At 37.5% G+C, this 16,927-nt stretch overlaps 1 protein-coding gene across 12 annotated transcripts in view; it reads left to right on the top strand.

Annotated features, from left to right (window-relative positions):
- The window catches only part of SEMA4D (semaphorin 4D), a 178,783-nt gene that overhangs the window by 45,092 nt on the left and 116,764 nt on the right, over positions 1–16,927 (top strand). For 9 of the 12 annotated variants that reach the window (XM_027874616.1, XM_027874608.1, XM_027874615.1 and 6 more), the window contains one exon: positions 11,254–11,336. The exons of the other annotated variants lie outside the window; for them this stretch is intronic. The gene's annotated coding sequence lies outside the window, so the exon portion shown is untranslated. The remainder of the gene's footprint in view (positions 1–11,253; positions 11,337–16,927) is intronic. 12 annotated transcript variants of the gene reach the window in all.

Below are 16,927 nucleotides of genomic sequence, written 5' to 3'. Positions count from 1 at the left end.
CCAGGAGAGATGTATCACAAAAACCCAGACAAGAGTGGCTCTCTAAAGAATGACAACTGAGAAAAGACCATCAGATCTAGCAATGAAAGAGATAATTGGTAACTTTGGAGAAAGCAGTTAATATGGAAAGGTAGTAGAGGCTGAGTTTGGCTCAAAAAGAGAAGAAATAAGACTATAGCTCGTAGGTGTGATGGAACCAGAAAGCAAAGTGAAAAAAAGAAAGAATCTACCGGTCATGTCTTAGAAGAAATCCCAAAATGAAAACACCCAGGAATGTTAAAACCAAAATTTTGAGATAAAGAAAAAAAATACTGCAAGCAGCAAGAAAGAGTTCAAGTACCAAGTAACCACAGTTATCACAAAGTTGTAAATTCAATTACTTTATCTTTGTGGATCAGAGTATGATGTTGAATTTGAGGGCCTGTTTTATTTACAATATTAAATCCCCCCCAAATATGAAAACTTCAGGAAGAAAATTTGTTATAAGGTGAATTTGTATTTTTTAATCACTAGGGAAAATGGCAATTTTTTCTTTTAGTTAAAAAACTTTCAAATTACTTTGGCACATGTATTATCCCTGAAGGGTCTTATGTTCTAGATTTGGCTCAAATGACCACTCAGATTACTATAGTGCCAATTATATCTCTGTTATGGCTATCAGAAGATATAGGAACAGTACTGATTAAGTATATACAGTGAAAGTTAGATACAGTAGTGATTGAATCTGATGATAGGTGGGTTTGGTGACAATTTGACATGACTTTCCATGTCCCTTTTGGTTCCTCACAGAATTTAGTCATAGGGTCTGATAGCAGCCTTTGCAAATAGTGTGGATCTCTCCACTTTAGACAGCCTTTCCTGCCCCCCCAATCCCACTGTTCCTGTATGTCCCAAATTTTGGTAGCCTCATCAGCCTGGGGATTGCCTGGGGAATTGTTAAAAGCATGGTCAACTTGATTTTGGGTTTTGTGTGCCTAGAGACACCTCCATTTTACAATCTTGTTTTTTTCTGCTGTTTTGCCATCAACTCCTCATGGGAAAGTTACTTGACACAAATTCTTTGAAGGAAGAGAATTAGGAAGTTTTCTCTCCTTTTTAACTCATGCATCACTCCAATCTCCTGTAATAAGATGGTGTGGGGAGAGGACCAGAGGACTACCTAGAGTTTGCTGTTTCATCCTAGAGAACCAAATCCTTTCAACATTGAGCCACATTTCCCTGGAATCGAATAACATATATGCTTAGTACTCATGGGGTATGATCTAGCTAGAGCAGACTTGGCAGGGGGTTGAGGGAATACCCTACTATTTATTCCCTCCTCCCATTATACATGTTTGTTATTGTTCAGTCATTTTTCAGTAGTGTCTGAATCTTTGTGACCCCATTTAGGGTTTTCTTGGCAAAGATGCTAGAGCAGTTTGCTATTTCCTTCTCTAGCTCATTTTAGAGATAAGGAAACTGAGGCAAACAGGGTTAAGTGACTTGCCGATAAATTTTCCTGACTCCAAGCCCAACACTCTATCCACTATACCACCTAGCTGCTCCATTATCCGTATATTATTATACTAATAATTATGTATATTATAAAACACAGAAATAGAAATTATTTTAAAATGATGAGATAAAAGAGAAATAATATTTGATTTTAGAGCTAATATGGTGCCACTGGAGCTTACTGAATAGGAAAGTGACATGGTCAGGCCTGCATTTTAGAAAAATTACATTGGCAACTTTTTGAAGAATAGATTGGACAGGGGAGAAATTTGAAGCAGGGAGACCAATTAGGAAGCTATTGCAGTGATCCACGTAAGAGGCAATGAGGCCCTGAACTAGAGCTAAGGCTATTCAAATGGAGAGAAGGGGATAGAATTGAAAGATGTTGAGGGTTAGAAATACTCAGATTTGGCAACTGATTGGATATGTGGGGTCAGGGAAAGTGAGGCATCAAGGATAACTCCAAGGTTGAGATCTTGGTTGATCAGAAAGATGTTGGTACACTCATCAGAATAGGGAAGTTCAAAAAACGGATGTTGGGGGAAAGGTAATGAATTCTGTTATGGACAAGCTGTGTTTAAGATGTGTATATGTGCTGTATTTCTAGTTTGAAATGCTCACTAGACTTTGATGTAGGACTGTGGGACGCACACACACACACATATTGGGGGATCATTTGGGTAGAGATGATTGAAGCAGCTAGGTGATACAGTGGATAGAGTGCTGGGCCTGGAGTCAGAAAGACCTAAGTTCAGATCCAGCCTCAGACACTTAATAGCTATGTGACCCTGCAAGTTGTTTATTGTGTCAGTTTCCTCATCTCATAAAATGGGGATAATAATGGCACCTAGCTCTCAGGCTTAATGTAAGATCAAATAAAATAATATTTGTAAAGCCCTTAGCACAGTGCCTTGCACATAGTAGGTGCTATGTAAATGCTAGGGTTTTTGTTGTTGTTATAAACAATAATAATAATAAACCCATAGGAGCTCAGGAATCACCAAGTGAAATTGTACAGACAGAATCAGAAAAGGGTTTATGACACAGCCTTGGGTTACCCCCACCATTAGAGGGTAGCCTTGATGCATCATGAAATGGAGAATGATCCATCAAAGGAGACTAAGAAGGAGTGGTCATATAGGTAGGAGGAGAACCAAGGCTGAGCAGTATTTAAGACAACCCAGAGAGGAGAAGGTAAAGGTCCAGTAGAAGAGAGTGGTTATTAGTGTCAAATGTTACAAAGAAGTCAAGAAGGATGAAGATCGAGAAAAGACCACTAGATGTGGCAATTAAGGGGTTATTGATAACTTTGAAGAGTCACTTCCAGTTGAGTATGTCATCAAGGCTAAGGAGGCCATTAAAATCTGAGAGGCTGGAAGAATAATGGTACCCAACCACCCTCCACAACAGTAGGGAAAGAGTGTAGGGAAAGGAAAGTACAGTAGGGAAGTTTGAAGGGGTGGGGTAAATTTGGTGGGAGGTGTGTGGGAAGTAGTGTAATCACTACTCATGCATTTCTGTTCATCCTGTGCTACCATTGTTCCTCACTGAAAAATGAAAAAGGTGCATGAGTCCACTGCTATATAATGTAGGGACAGGGTATGGGAATGATGGGGATCAGCATGGGAATTTGCCTGTCCTGCTGGGTCAGGTTAGGTTGTAACTTCTCTGAAGGGTTGTGAATGTTACAACCACTGAAGGCCAGATTTGAGAGGAATGAAGTAGATTCTCCTCACCTGGAAATAGGGTTGGAAATTCCCAGGTTGCCTTCCCAAAGGCTTAGTAGAGCCTCTTCTTGTTCCTCTTCATATTGAGTCCTGTAGGGGTTTAGCTTCCTACCCTCTTTTCTTCCCACTCTCCCTCTTTATCTTTAAAGGTCTGGATCACCTCTTATGGGGAGATTAGTGCCTCTGGAGCTGAATGGGGCTGCTTACAACCCCCAAACCTCTTTTAACTGGATGATTACTAAATCTCTTGAATGATTCTAAGCTGTTCAAGCTCGCTTCCAAAATACTCAGCTTCCTGGAATTGCTCAATGCAGGCTCTCTGCCCTTTCAGAACTGTAACAATCTGAGATGGCCTCCCTGTCACTCCTCATGTTCCCTTTGGATTGTAGTCTCTTCTAAATTGCCATCATAACCACTCATCTCGGCAGTGGGGCCTCTTCCAACTCTTCTCCCAAAACTCTGAAGTTGGGTACCATCAATTGACAAGCATTTATTAAGCTTCTATTATGTGTTAGGCATAGTGCAAGGTGCTGGAGATACAAAAAAAATAAATTGAAACATTGACTACCCTGACCCCACTGCCTGAAAGCTGGGGATGTTACATCTCATCCCACCCCTAGGGTTCTTTGATGCCCTCAAGGCTATTTGAGGTATCTAGGCTCTGCTATTGGCTCCAGCTCCTACCAGTGGTGTCCTCAAATTGTAGGGGTAGGTTCCTTGCCCACCAGTTCCATTTAACCACTATCATCACTCAGATTAGTTTTTACAAAGGAATATTTACTTCGAAGGTATAGTATCAAATCTACAAACATACTCTCACACAGTGGGAGGGGGAAGCATAATCTCCCCCTGAACCATCTCATATTCTGGGAAGGGCAAGGGAATTAAGTTTACAGTTTAGCTGATTTCCTTTATAACTTAGTTCCAGGCTCCAAGTCCAAAGTCCTTCATTGGGCTCAAATCCCAAGTATCCTCTTGGCTTCTCTGTTGGGCTGGCTAGGTGCAATATTCTACCTGAAATCCTAGCTCTGAGGTCAGAATGGCTTCATGTCCTGACAAACAAAACAGAACGCCAGGTTCATTTCTCAGTGCCATGGACCCAAAAGAGAGGGGGAAGAAATAAGCCCTTTCCCATTTATTGGTTCAGTTCATGGTGTCCTGCTGCCTTTATCCTGCTACTTGGTTTCTGTTGCAACAGCCTGTGTAAAATTGTGAAGGTCCTGACAAGTTAACAACTTCTACATCCCCCAAGATCTCTTTTGCCCCCTAAATGCTAGATGCCGCGTTAGTTTAGAGATTACTGAGGCAATTGTCATAAACATAGGGGCATTATGTCTCTGGAGTCTCCCCTATTTTACAATCCTTTTTTCTTTTACATAGTTAATTTTCCATGGTGCCGCTGCCCTAGGGGTATTTCCGTATTCTGATTCTGTGAAAACAACTGGGCTTAGAGGGGTTCACAACAGGACCTGGCTATTAGCCCAGTATAACAGGAGAAAGCCAGCAAGTGTTCCACAAACATGACAGTGTCCTGTGCTCTGCTCCAGTATCTTCACATAATTTTGCAAAGAGCCTTTCTTTTAATGGACCATTTTAAATAAAATTGATTACTCTTATAACAACTTAAAAACCTATGTGTCCCCTCAATCATATTTCTCATTACAAGATTATTATGCTTCCAATGTGTCCAAATTATACAAGGAACCATATTTTTAACTAGTGTTTTTAGATCTGTGATTTGTCCTGAAATTGACTAAGCTCTTTTAATGCAAGGTCAAGTACAGTTTCCTCATCTGACATCATTTTAAAAAGCCTGTCATTTATATTGAAGTTTTCTCTTGATATAGCATTGCTATAGATCAGAGCATTATAGTATAATGAAAAAAAAAATGAGTCCCTATCCTCCAATGCTCTCAGAATATAACTGACAAATGTATGTTCAAGAGCTTACAAAGTGGTATGTGAACACTCCACACAATGTCACACTTAGGAACTCTCACTCTTAGGTGTGTGAGACACTCCACTTCTCTAGCATTGTACTCACTTATCCAACTTACTGTCACACCAGCGTGTCTGAAGTACCCAGAGCTATGCCAACACCACACAGTTACGTTCAAATTCTCACAGGGTCCTAAAGGTAATCCTGTTAGGGGAAATTCATGGCCAGTACTCACTACTCTAGCTCTGGAGCCACATCCAATTTTTTTTCCCCGTTTGTACAACCAGACACAATAGTGACACTTGGATCTTATACACTGCCATTTATATAATAATAAAATTAATGAAATAAGATTATGAATACTAGTAAAGTAAATATATAAATAATGAGACATAACAATGCACATGTAAACTAAGATCATATTCTTCCACCAGAGGATGGTGAAGAGTGGGCATGCACTTATAAGGAACCTGACATAGAGATATATATGGAAGACAATTCATGTTGACAACTCACAATTCTAGACAGCAGGCTTTAATGGTATTGGTCCATTCTGGAACACCTGTGTTACATGAAACTGCTTCTCTGCTCACTGCTTAACTGTTGATCCTCACCACTCTTCAACTAGGGAAATCCTCTTCTCTACTTAACACATAGCCTTCATCAGTTCTTTCAGTTAACATCATCCTTAATAGGGAGTTTAGAGAGTTAGTACCAAATCTGAATAGCAGTTTTCTTTAAGCTAAAGAATTGTGAACCTCATAAAACTGGTGATCTCTGGGATATACAGATCATCTCAGCTAGTTCACCTGGATGCTGTGCTGTCCAATCAGTGTTAGTGTCAGGAACTGATACAATTAAAAATTCATTATTTAAGACGTTTCACCAGGATACCAGATGCAAAATCCTTTCTGCTCTTCCTTTTCAAGCCAGAGGTGGCAGCAGAGAGCAACAAGGCCTTGTGTAAAACTTCACCATTCTGCAGCTCCAGGTGGCAAACGCTTTCACAGGAACCCTTGGACAGTGAGGTCTTTTCTCTCTGATCAATAAGGAATCACCCAGCTGAAGTTCTCCAGGTGACTACTAACTGCCCCAGCCCAAAATGATCAGTTTTTTAGCTCCACCTGTTGTGTCTTCAACTCAGGTTCCTCCTCTGTTGCTTTCTTGTGTGATTCTTCTTGCTCTCGCTGTGATTGTCTTTAGTGGCTTAAGTGATAGCCTCCTGATTCTCAAGGGACTTACTTTTTGCTTAAAAAGTCAGAACTCCCTAGTTTTTTCCTGTCGAATTGATAGTCTTAAGATCAAAGCTCAGTCTCCAAATGTTTATATTTCTCATTTTGTTGTTTTACTCTCTTTAGCCATAAAATATGCAGATGCAAATTAGCTACCATTACATCATCATGCTTTGCAGCTCTTTGAAGTATATCCTTGAAACGGTTTTCTTCTTACTCTCATTTTTTAATAAATCAAAGATAATTCTCTGCCTTTTTATAACACCTGTTTCTACAAGCAAGGCATCACTCCACATTGTTTACAAGTTCTGAGTCTTCTGCACTACATTATAACTTCCAAAACGATCCAAAACCCATCTGAAACTTTTTTCTTACATATATATTTATCAGTATACATGAAAATAAAGTACAGTACTACACATATGTGGTATCAAGATATTCATCCATAACATTCGCAGTGTTAAACTGGCTCACAACCTTTAACAATTAATCTAAATATTTTCTTTTGTTAAAAAACAAAAACAAAACGTGTTTTCTACCTTTTTCATTATTAACAGTTCCTTATGAAAAGGGCCTCAAAGAAACTTCGTATCTTACAATAAAGGTACTTTGAAAGCACCTCAGAGGACATGCAGTTCAACCCTTTCATTACAGATGAGGAAACTGAGACATGAAACAATTAAGTAACTTGCCCACAGTCACATAGCTTGTAAGTTTCTGAGATGACAATTGAACCAAGCCTTCATGACCCTAATCCTAGTAAGCTGTTTATTATACCATATAGGTTTGTATTTTAACTATGTCAATGGTTTCTTTAACTACTTGCAGTATGAAATATAAAGACTTTAATTTCTCAATTAATTATAAAGTCATCAGACACAGGCAGTTTTCCTTCTCATCACATTAATCTACACATGGAACCATTCAAAGCTGTTTTATGTATGATTCACTGAATATCAGTTTGACCATATCAATAGTTAGTTGTAGTAACCAACATTTCTCCCAAGGAAAGAGGCTTTTTTACATTTAGCACTTCTGCAAGAAACCTTATATGATGTGAGGCATCCTTTTGATGTCACTGAGGTGGCTTTTGAAAACATTTGTTTCACTTGTTCAAAGCATCTAATTTTCTTTGGAAAAGTTCTCTTGCCATCTTAATCTACGTACACTTTATGTTTCTGTATTTCCCCACTTAAATGGTCTCTGTTTTCTTTGTACCAGTTTTAGCTATTTCAGTGGCCTTCTTTTTCAAATTGCTCGTGTATTTGCCTATCACAAAGGGCTATTATTTCTCTTTAAGAAAAATTAGAGACAGTTTAATTGTTGAAAATTCCAAATGATTATCTGTATTCTCATTCTTGAATTATTCCCCATTTTTTAAAACCTAAGGTTTGTTTGGGGGTTTTTTGAGACCAGGCTATCATATTGTGCTTACGAAAATGAGTAATAATGAGGAACACAGCAGATATTGTGGTGCTTTACACTTCCACACAAAGAAGGTTTAATTTTGAATTTATATCCCTCACATTCAAGGACGGCAAGCAGTTCGTTTGTCATGAACATATGCTGACAGATTTTGATAGTGACAGATTGTGCCTCCTCTCCTTGCTCAAATTGGACCTTGTTTGCAAATACCATATTAAATAATTACTGCACTGCATTCACTGTCAGAACAAATTCTCGGTGTTAATCTCGCTTTTGTTGTCTTTGATTTGAACTTTGTTTTCATCGAAAACAATGCACATATTTATGTGGGAGCTGTACCGAGAAATATCCAACAGTTTTGGCCATGGCTTCATGCCTCTCAGTATCTTGCATCCTCTCCTCCCCACCACCACTTTGCCCTAGCCTGCAAAAGAGGGCACACTCCACAGTTTGGAGAACTGACTTAGATATTTTACAATAGCTACCTTCCAAGGCCTGTTGCTCTTCTATGTGCTAGTTTTACATACTAGAAACAGCTACGGTTGATTTAGGTGTGTACAGTTAAAGGAACTTGGTGAATCCATAGTTACAAAGAGTAATTACATTGAGACAAATTTATTCTTGGTTAGCAAATAATCATCTCTTAATGGATCTGTAAGTTTTGGAATTTTATACTTAAATTTTTTTCTTTAAGCAGGGCACACTAGTATACTATTGCATGAAACTCATTTCAGTAACCACTATGAGAACCTACAATCATAATATTATTAACATCAGCATTATTTTGTTAATTTATACTTCTAAATGAGGGACTTTGTTAAAATGTTTTTGGTGAAATTTTCCTTAGTTTACATTATGAGTCATTTATTGAAAGTAAAATTTAATGGTAAAATTAGTATTTACGTAATTCCTTTCATGAATATACTTAAATATAGAGATGTGGAACAGTGGAAAAGAACCTTGATTGTAGTCAGAGGACATGGGTTTAAATCTTACCTCTTATGATTATTATGTGTATGACCTTAGTCAAGTCACTTAATCTCACTGGACCTCAGTTTTCTCACTGTAAAATGAAGGGCTTCTGAGGTTCCTTCCAGCTCAAAATCTATGATCTTATGATTTACTTATATCATCAAGATAGAACCTCTGCTGATGCATTCCATGACCAAATGATATAGAGGTTGAGAAGAGGTGAGTAAAACAGAATTGGATGTTACCATCTTTTAAAAAAAAAAAAAATATATATATATATATACATATTATTAACTTGACAATCATTAAAAAGATGAACACTTCAAAATGCAAAGGGTAGAAAAATGATTGTATATGAATCTACCATGTATAGCTTAGGCTTTTTTTTTTTGACTATACGTCAATTTTAACTGGGTGCTATCTTTCCTTTCTGTTTCCCCTTCTGAGCTTGGTTCTGTTCTCTTCTTTATATACTTATGTTTCATTGGTAGCCTTTTTTTTATTAGTCTCTATCCTCAGTTTCTACCAAAACACCTCTCTGTCCCCCAGTAAAAGCCCTCTCTTATAACAGAAAGGATAATCAAGAAAAATAGATTTATGTTGTATTGGTTGTGTCTGAAACTGTATTATTCATTCTAGACCTCCAGTCGCTTCACTTCTTTGCCAACAAGTGGGCAACATGCTTCATTATCTGTCTTCTGGGTTAGTCATTGCATTGATCAGAGTTCTTAAGTCTTTCAAAGTTGTAATTAATGTATAAACTACTGTCCTGGTTTTGCTTACTTAACTCTGTCTCAGTTCGCACAAGTATTCCTAGGTTTCTGTGAATCTGGGCCCTTTCATAATTTTTGTGGCACAATTATATTCTGTTATATCATATACTATAATTCAGCCATCCTCCAATTGATGGACATTCACTTTGCTTCTAGTTCTTTACTAAAACAAAAAAAAAAGTGCTGTCATAGATATTTTTATACATACTAGTTATTTTCCATTTGTTTTTTATCTGTTTGGAATTGTGGTATCACTAGGTCAAAGGATGTGTACAGATTAGTGACTTTTTGGTTATAATTCCAAATTATTTTCCAGAACAGCTGTCTCACTCTATGGGTCTGCCAACAGTATGTCAATGTTCTTCCCACCATCCCGCCAATAACTGCCTTTTTCCTTGTCATCTTTGCCAATCTAATAGATATAAAGTAAAAAATCAAAGTTGTTTTAACAGTGATTTATCGTATTTTTCATGTGATTGTTACATGTCTTTTAAGAATTCACCTTTCAGCACTTAGCTATTGGGGAATGACTTTTGTTTATATATATTTTTTTATCAGTTCCATATATATCTTGGTTTTTAGACCCATATCAGAGAAATTTGTTGAAAAGTTTTTTTTTTCCCCAGTTAACTTTTCTAATTCTGATTTGATTGATTTTGTTTGTGTAAAAGCTTTTTAATTTTATGTAATCAAAATTATCTATTTTATCTTCTGTGATATTCTCTATCTCTCCCCTTTATAGTAGCAAAAGGTATATACTTCCCTGCTTTTCTAATTTGTTTATTTGACCTTTATATATAGGTCATGTATCCATCTGGAGATCACTGTGCTATACTGTTTGAGATTTTGGGTGACAGTTTTATCAATGAATGTTACAAGGCCAAAAAGAGAAGTGAGAGCATTTTTTCAATTAATATTACAAGTTTAAGCTATGACTTGACTGAAAGAGGAAAGAGAGACATTTTCACACATGATCAACCTCTGACTTGATCATTTGACCAATTGGCCTTATTTATAGCTTCAAAAACACCTGCCCTTACCCAAAAGGCCAAGTGCTGTTTGAAATTTTGGCATAAGCCTAGTTTCTCTCAGACTGCTTTCCAGAAATTACAATCTGTTTAAATGCTTTTAGATGAACTCCAAAAACAGGAGCCACATTTGCTTTTTATATCTATTGTTTTTAAATTTTAATTTGTTTTAATTAACAAAAATATACTTTCCCCACCTCATCCTCCCACCATTGAAAAAAATAGAAAAACACAATCCTTGTAAGAAAGACGCATAATCAAACAAAATTTAAAAAAAATTCCTGAATCTGCTCTTCCTAAAATATATATATCTATATATCTGCCCTTTTAGGTCAATACTTCTCTGTCTGGTTATGTAGCATGCTTCATCACTGGTCCTCTGGAAACAGGATTGATCACTGTTTTAATCAGAGTTCCTGAGTCTTTTTGAGGCTCAGTTGTCAGGGACAATTAAATATATGTATTTATTTGCTTTATATCATCTCATCTCATCTACAATACCCATGATTGAAAGTTTTCCTTTCAGAAATGTATTTATGTAAAAGTGATATAAAAAGTCTTGTCAGCCTTGCTGTTGTGTAGTAGAGATTATTAATCTTTTTTTTCTAGTAGCATTCATTCAAAGGTTCAAAGGTGAAATCCCATTTTCTATTGTTATTTCAGACTCTGCCAATTCTAGTGAGTAAGAAGTGTATCCTTATATCTGGAATGTGACATCAAATTATTTTAAAACATTTGATCATTAGGTGAGTAAAGAAATAGACCTATAAAATTATAACGTTTTGATTTGTTTAGAAATCAACTCTTGGGGCAGCTCAATGGATAAAGCTTCCAGCCTTGGAGTCAGGACCTGAGTTCAAATCCAGCCTCAGACACTTGACACCTACTGGCTGTGTGATCCTGGGCAAGTCACTTAACCCTGATTGCCTCACCCAAAAAAAAAAAGAACTCAACTCTTAACTTTCTCAATATCTTAATAATTATTTGACCAAAGAATCAGCAAATATTAAGGTATTCCTTTGTTGTTGTTCAGTCATTTTCAGTTGTGACTGACTTCGTGACCCCATTTAGGCTTTTCTTGGCAAAGATACTGGAATGGTTTGTCATTTTCTTCTCCAGCTCATTTTACAGAGGAGGACACTAAGGCAAAAAGGGTTGAATGACTTGACCAGGGTCACACAGCTAGTAAATGCATGAGCACTATTTTAGACATCCTTGTATATATTATATAATTGAGGAAATAGTATTATAAGCTCTTATTTAGGTTTCTTATATGAAAAGTAATAAGTGGGCCTACCTTTGAGTCATAAAAGTATTTATTGGATACTTGAAAAGAGATATATCTGTTACATATATACGTACATACACACACACACACACACCCCTCACTTGTTGGAAGACTATCAGCATAACAAGATCATTTTACAGTAAAACAGTGAGAATACCTCCTCTATGGCATTGTAAAGATACCGTGTGCTTTTGAGCCCAGGGAAGTGGTCCATTTGTCCTATATCTAGAGATACATTTACCTTTGCATTAGTAGGGTTGTTAAGGACATGAGCTGCACAGGTCAGTGATTACCAACTAAATGGTTTTACCAGGCTGTTGTTAACTTCTTAATGTTCTCTTGGAGACAATACTCAAGTAATCCCTTTAAATACTGCATTTTACTCATCTGGTGACACTGTTTATATTTGTTACAATGTTATGTCTGAACATTCTTGATGGAGCAGCACCAGTCAGTCAGCTAAATTTCTGATATTAGGAGCTATCCTCTGAATGAGTGTGTGAGATGTCTGATTGAGAGTCCTACTTGGGCCAAACTGTATAGAAGTGAAAACGAATAGCAATGTTGACCCCCCCAGAAGAGATACAAAACTACATCTCCTTTACTTTGTTGCAGAGGTCAGGCACTATGGGTGTGGAACATTGGATATACTATCAGACTTGAAGTATAGGTTAATTTTGCTGAATTGCTTTTATTTCTCTTTTTAATTTGTTACATGGAAACATTCCCTGGAGAGTGGAGGGAGGAGAGATAAAAACATACATGTTCACAGAGAGACGTATACATATATGCACAGATATACATGTATACATACATATATTCAATTAAAATGTTTAAAATTAACCAAAAAATCTATTTTCTTACCCTCTCACCTCCTCCATTTAAAAAAAAAGGAAAAAAACCTTCCAAACATGCTTAGTCAAGCAAAACAAAGCAAATCCCTTAATCGGCCACGTCCAAAAAATATGTCTCAATCTGCACCTTGAATCCATCACCTTTCTAGCAGGAGGTGGGTAGTGTAGTTCATCCTGGATCCTCTGGAATTATGGTTGGTCATTGTGCTGATCAGAGTTCTTAAGTCTTTCAGAGTTCAGTCTAGAGGACTGAAGATGAACCATACTACCAATCTCCTTCCAGACAGGTGATGAACTTAAAATCTAGAAAGAAACATGTATATTTGGACATGGATGGTATAGAAATTTGTTCTGCTATACTGTGTGTACTTAACATCAGGGTTTTGTTGTGTTATTTTTGTTTTTTATTGTTCTATTAAGCAGGATAGAGGGAGTGAGAGGGAGAGATAATAAACACTTTTAAAAACAAACAAATAAAATGAAAACTTTTGAGTTATTTGTCATCTCTTAAGCAATGTTGTTATTGTATAAATTGTTTTCCTCGTTCTGCACACTTCATTCTATATCCATTCATACAGATCTTCTAGGTTTCTCTGAAACCATAATCTTCATCATTTCTTACAGTACAATAGTATTCATATACTATTTATATACCATAACTGTTTAAGCCATTCCCCAGGTCATAGGCATCTCCTCAATTTCCAATTCTTTGCCACTACAAAGAATAGCTAAAATATTTTTGTACATATGGCTTCCTTTCTTCTTTCCCTGATCTCTTTGAGCTATACACCTAGTAGTGATATCACTGGATCAAAGGGGATGGACAATTTAATAATATTGAGGGCATAGTTCCAAATGTCTTTTCAAAATGGCTAGAGCAGTTCATAGCCCCACCAATAGTACATTAATATTCTGATTTCCTGTAACCAACATTTGTCATATTTCTCTTTTGTCAACTGTACCAATCTGATAAATGTAAAGTATAACCTAAGAGTTGCTTCAATTTGCATTTGTCTTATTATTATTAGCCAACTACATGGCACAGTGTATAGAGTGCTGGACCTGGAATCAAACTCTCTTTCTTAACCATTACTAAATTGTCTTGATGATCACTGTTTTTGTAGTATAGTGTGAGTAGTATAGTGTACTACTAGGATGCCTTCCTTCCCACGTTTTTTCCCATTATTTCTCTTGTGATTCTTGACCTTCTATTGCTCCCGATGAATTTTGTCATTATTTTTTTCTAACTATAAAGTAATTCTTTGGTAATTTGATTAGTATGAAACTGAGGAATGTATTTTGAAGTAGAACTAATGTAAAACTGAAAGATACTGTTGATTTTTTTAAAATAAATTATAGCAATAGAAGAATGTATCTGATAAGCTGGAGAGTAATGGAAAAAGTTTTACCCGCCCAATACAGTAGAGTTTTTACAGTCTTGTTGGGAAGAGAAGACTAATACTTATAAAATGATACTAAATAGCACAAGACTCTATAGAAATTACTGATGATTTGTGTGTTTCAGGCTCTTTGCTCCACAAGTTAGAGAACAGTGAAAGCAGGAGAAATTTTCATGTGGGTGGTAGGACATGAATTTGGTCTTTAAGGATAGTTAGGATTTATATAAACAAGGGATAGAAGAAATACATTCTAACTGAGGAGAACAGAGCAGCAAAAGAAAGACATCAGTCTATAATGCACATTTATTTATTCATTCATTCATCTATTTATTTATTTGTATTCTATCTTCTCTTGCACAGAAGGAAACACATGGGTGATTTTTTCCCAGTTACAAGATTACACAGTAATCTTTTTTTTTTGTTTGTTTGTTTGTTTGTTTTTTTTAGGCAATTGGGGTTAAGTGACTTGCCCAGGGTCACACAGCTAGTAAGTGACAAGTGTTTGGTCTGAGGCCAGATTTGAACTCAGGTCCTCTTGACTTCAGGGCCAGTGCTCTATCCACTGCGCCACCTAGCTGCCCCTGATTACACAGTAATCTTGAATGAAAAGTATTGTCTTTTAAGTAGTATCACATACCTTACTCATTGGCAAGAGCCAATCCACTTGGCCCCACTTCCTCTAGGCCATACAATATTGGGCTCCAGGATAGGGGAAGGGGAGAGAGAAATATGAAAGATCTTTCTACTCTAGTTTTAGAGATGAAGGAAGCTAGAGTATCTCATCGTACCAGTTTCCCTTAACAAAAGCTCTTATGTTACCTTGTGAGAAAGGAAGATGTCACCTGGCAAGTTAGAGTCAGCTATATAGTTAAGCAAAGTCATCATGCCCATTTCTACAGTTGTCCTGATCTTGTCAGTGTTGTATACCAGGTAAGCCCAGGCCCAGGGCAAAAAGTATGGTGTTATCAACTCTGTCCATTTTTCCCCCTTTCCAAGACTGAGACTAGTCAAGAGCTATGTAATTGCACCTAGGAAGGAATCCAATATACCTTTACCATCTTTCCCCAGGGGTACTTGAATTCTCCTTCATATTGCCATATGGTGGGCAGAGACCTGAAAAATGCTTTCCTTCCTCAGGGCACTAGTGCACACCATTACATTGATAATATAATTGGATGGTTTCAGTAATTCGTTGCTGAAATGGCCTGCACAGATACTGAATGTATAATATCCCTTCCCTTCATGGTCTGTCTTCTGTAGTTTTCCTGAATGATCCAATTGAGGCAGTGACTTTAGAGGGTGACTTGGGCTTAGGTAGTGCTGAAGGGCCCCTTGTGCCCTAGTACTGAATTTTGCTGTACAGTTTTACTAGCACAACCATAGGTTGGCCATTAGTTGCTTTCTTAACAACCTCAAATTCCAGGTCCATATCCAAAGCTCCATTTAGGAAAGGGTATCATCATTTTCTGCCTACCTGGCAGGACAGTAGATATAGAGCTATCTTCTACCACCCTCAGAGTACCCATTTGTATTCACTGCTATATTTGCCCTGATATCCACTGCCATCCCAATTTCCTGCTCAGATCAGCCCACTCCTGTAGAATTATGTGTCTCATAGTTAAAGTTTGAAGCCATTGGGTTTCCACCAATGGGGATTCCTGGGGTTCCACCCAGGAGACAAGATCTAGGGTGAGGCAGGTCTTGGGGAAGCTGAATAAATCCAATCAATCAAAACTATTTCCTTTGGAAACATCACCTCTTCCCTTTCAGATCTTTATCAAGGTGATGACTACAATGGGAATTCATCTTTATGGGGCCAGATGCAAATAACTCGACTTCTCAGCCACCTAAAAAGGGATGAGGAGTATTCCCATCTGTAGGCTCTAATAAACCTAGCAGACTCTGTAAAAATATGTTTTTAGAGAGCTCCTCTGTCCTATAGAAGTTAGCTGGGAAAGAGTGGCTCAGCATTGGCCTCATTAGACCATGCCCTCAGTAGCCATTACTATAATGACTCATTAGATTTCTGTTTAAACTTCTCTTACAACTATCTAAGCTTTTTGGTGGAGAAGGCCTGTCCATCCTCTGTTCCCTTAATACAGTGAGTCACCCCATTCCCAGTAGCAATAATAGGATAAGCCTGGAGCTTTCTTACCCAAGTCTTTACTTCTCATACACTTTGATACCTCATTACTTTCATCTTAACAGGAACCACAACCTTTGGGTCAGAAACCATATGAGTACCTGGATATGGCTTGTCAGTCTCTTCACTCATCAGAACAGATCCCTTCACTTGGTGGCCACAGGCTCCACTAGCTACTCCTTGGCTTTCTTTATACAGTCCAAAATTTTAAAAAAAAAGGAAAGAAAAGAAAAGAGAACTTAGTCAAGAGATCCGTTCTTATTTGTTGAGTTGCACTAGTCCAGTTTGCTTTCAGTATTATTATGCAGTAAGTCCACCTTATGCAGAATACTCAACAACAACCAGGAAATTCTGGATTTGGCACTTTCTTTACCTTTCCAAGCAGCTTCCTCCATCACTCACTGAGATAATTGCCCTGCCTGGGTAGGAACCTGCTCCCTGGTCCATAGAGAAAACTCCACACACAATTAGAATTGCTCTTCCAGCCATGCTGTCTTGCCATCTAGTCACCCCACTGTCTGTATTTTCACCCTTTTTCTCTCAACTTAACTAAGGTGTGAGCTGTGAGCCATCTCATCTAGTCCCAACCTGCCAACTACACCAAACGTCAGGGGTATACTCAACATCTGCACCCTACTCAGGTTTGATGCTG

The sequence above is a fragment of the Vombatus ursinus genome, unplaced genomic scaffold (assembly GCF_900497805.2).
Source record: "Vombatus ursinus unplaced genomic scaffold, bare-nosed wombat genome assembly UNPS02014807.1, whole genome shotgun sequence".
NCBI classification, from domain to species: domain Eukaryota; kingdom Metazoa; phylum Chordata; class Mammalia; order Diprotodontia; family Vombatidae; genus Vombatus; species Vombatus ursinus.
The sequence above is the reverse complement of the archived record's forward strand: the minus strand, read 5'-3'. Positions and strand labels throughout refer to the sequence as shown.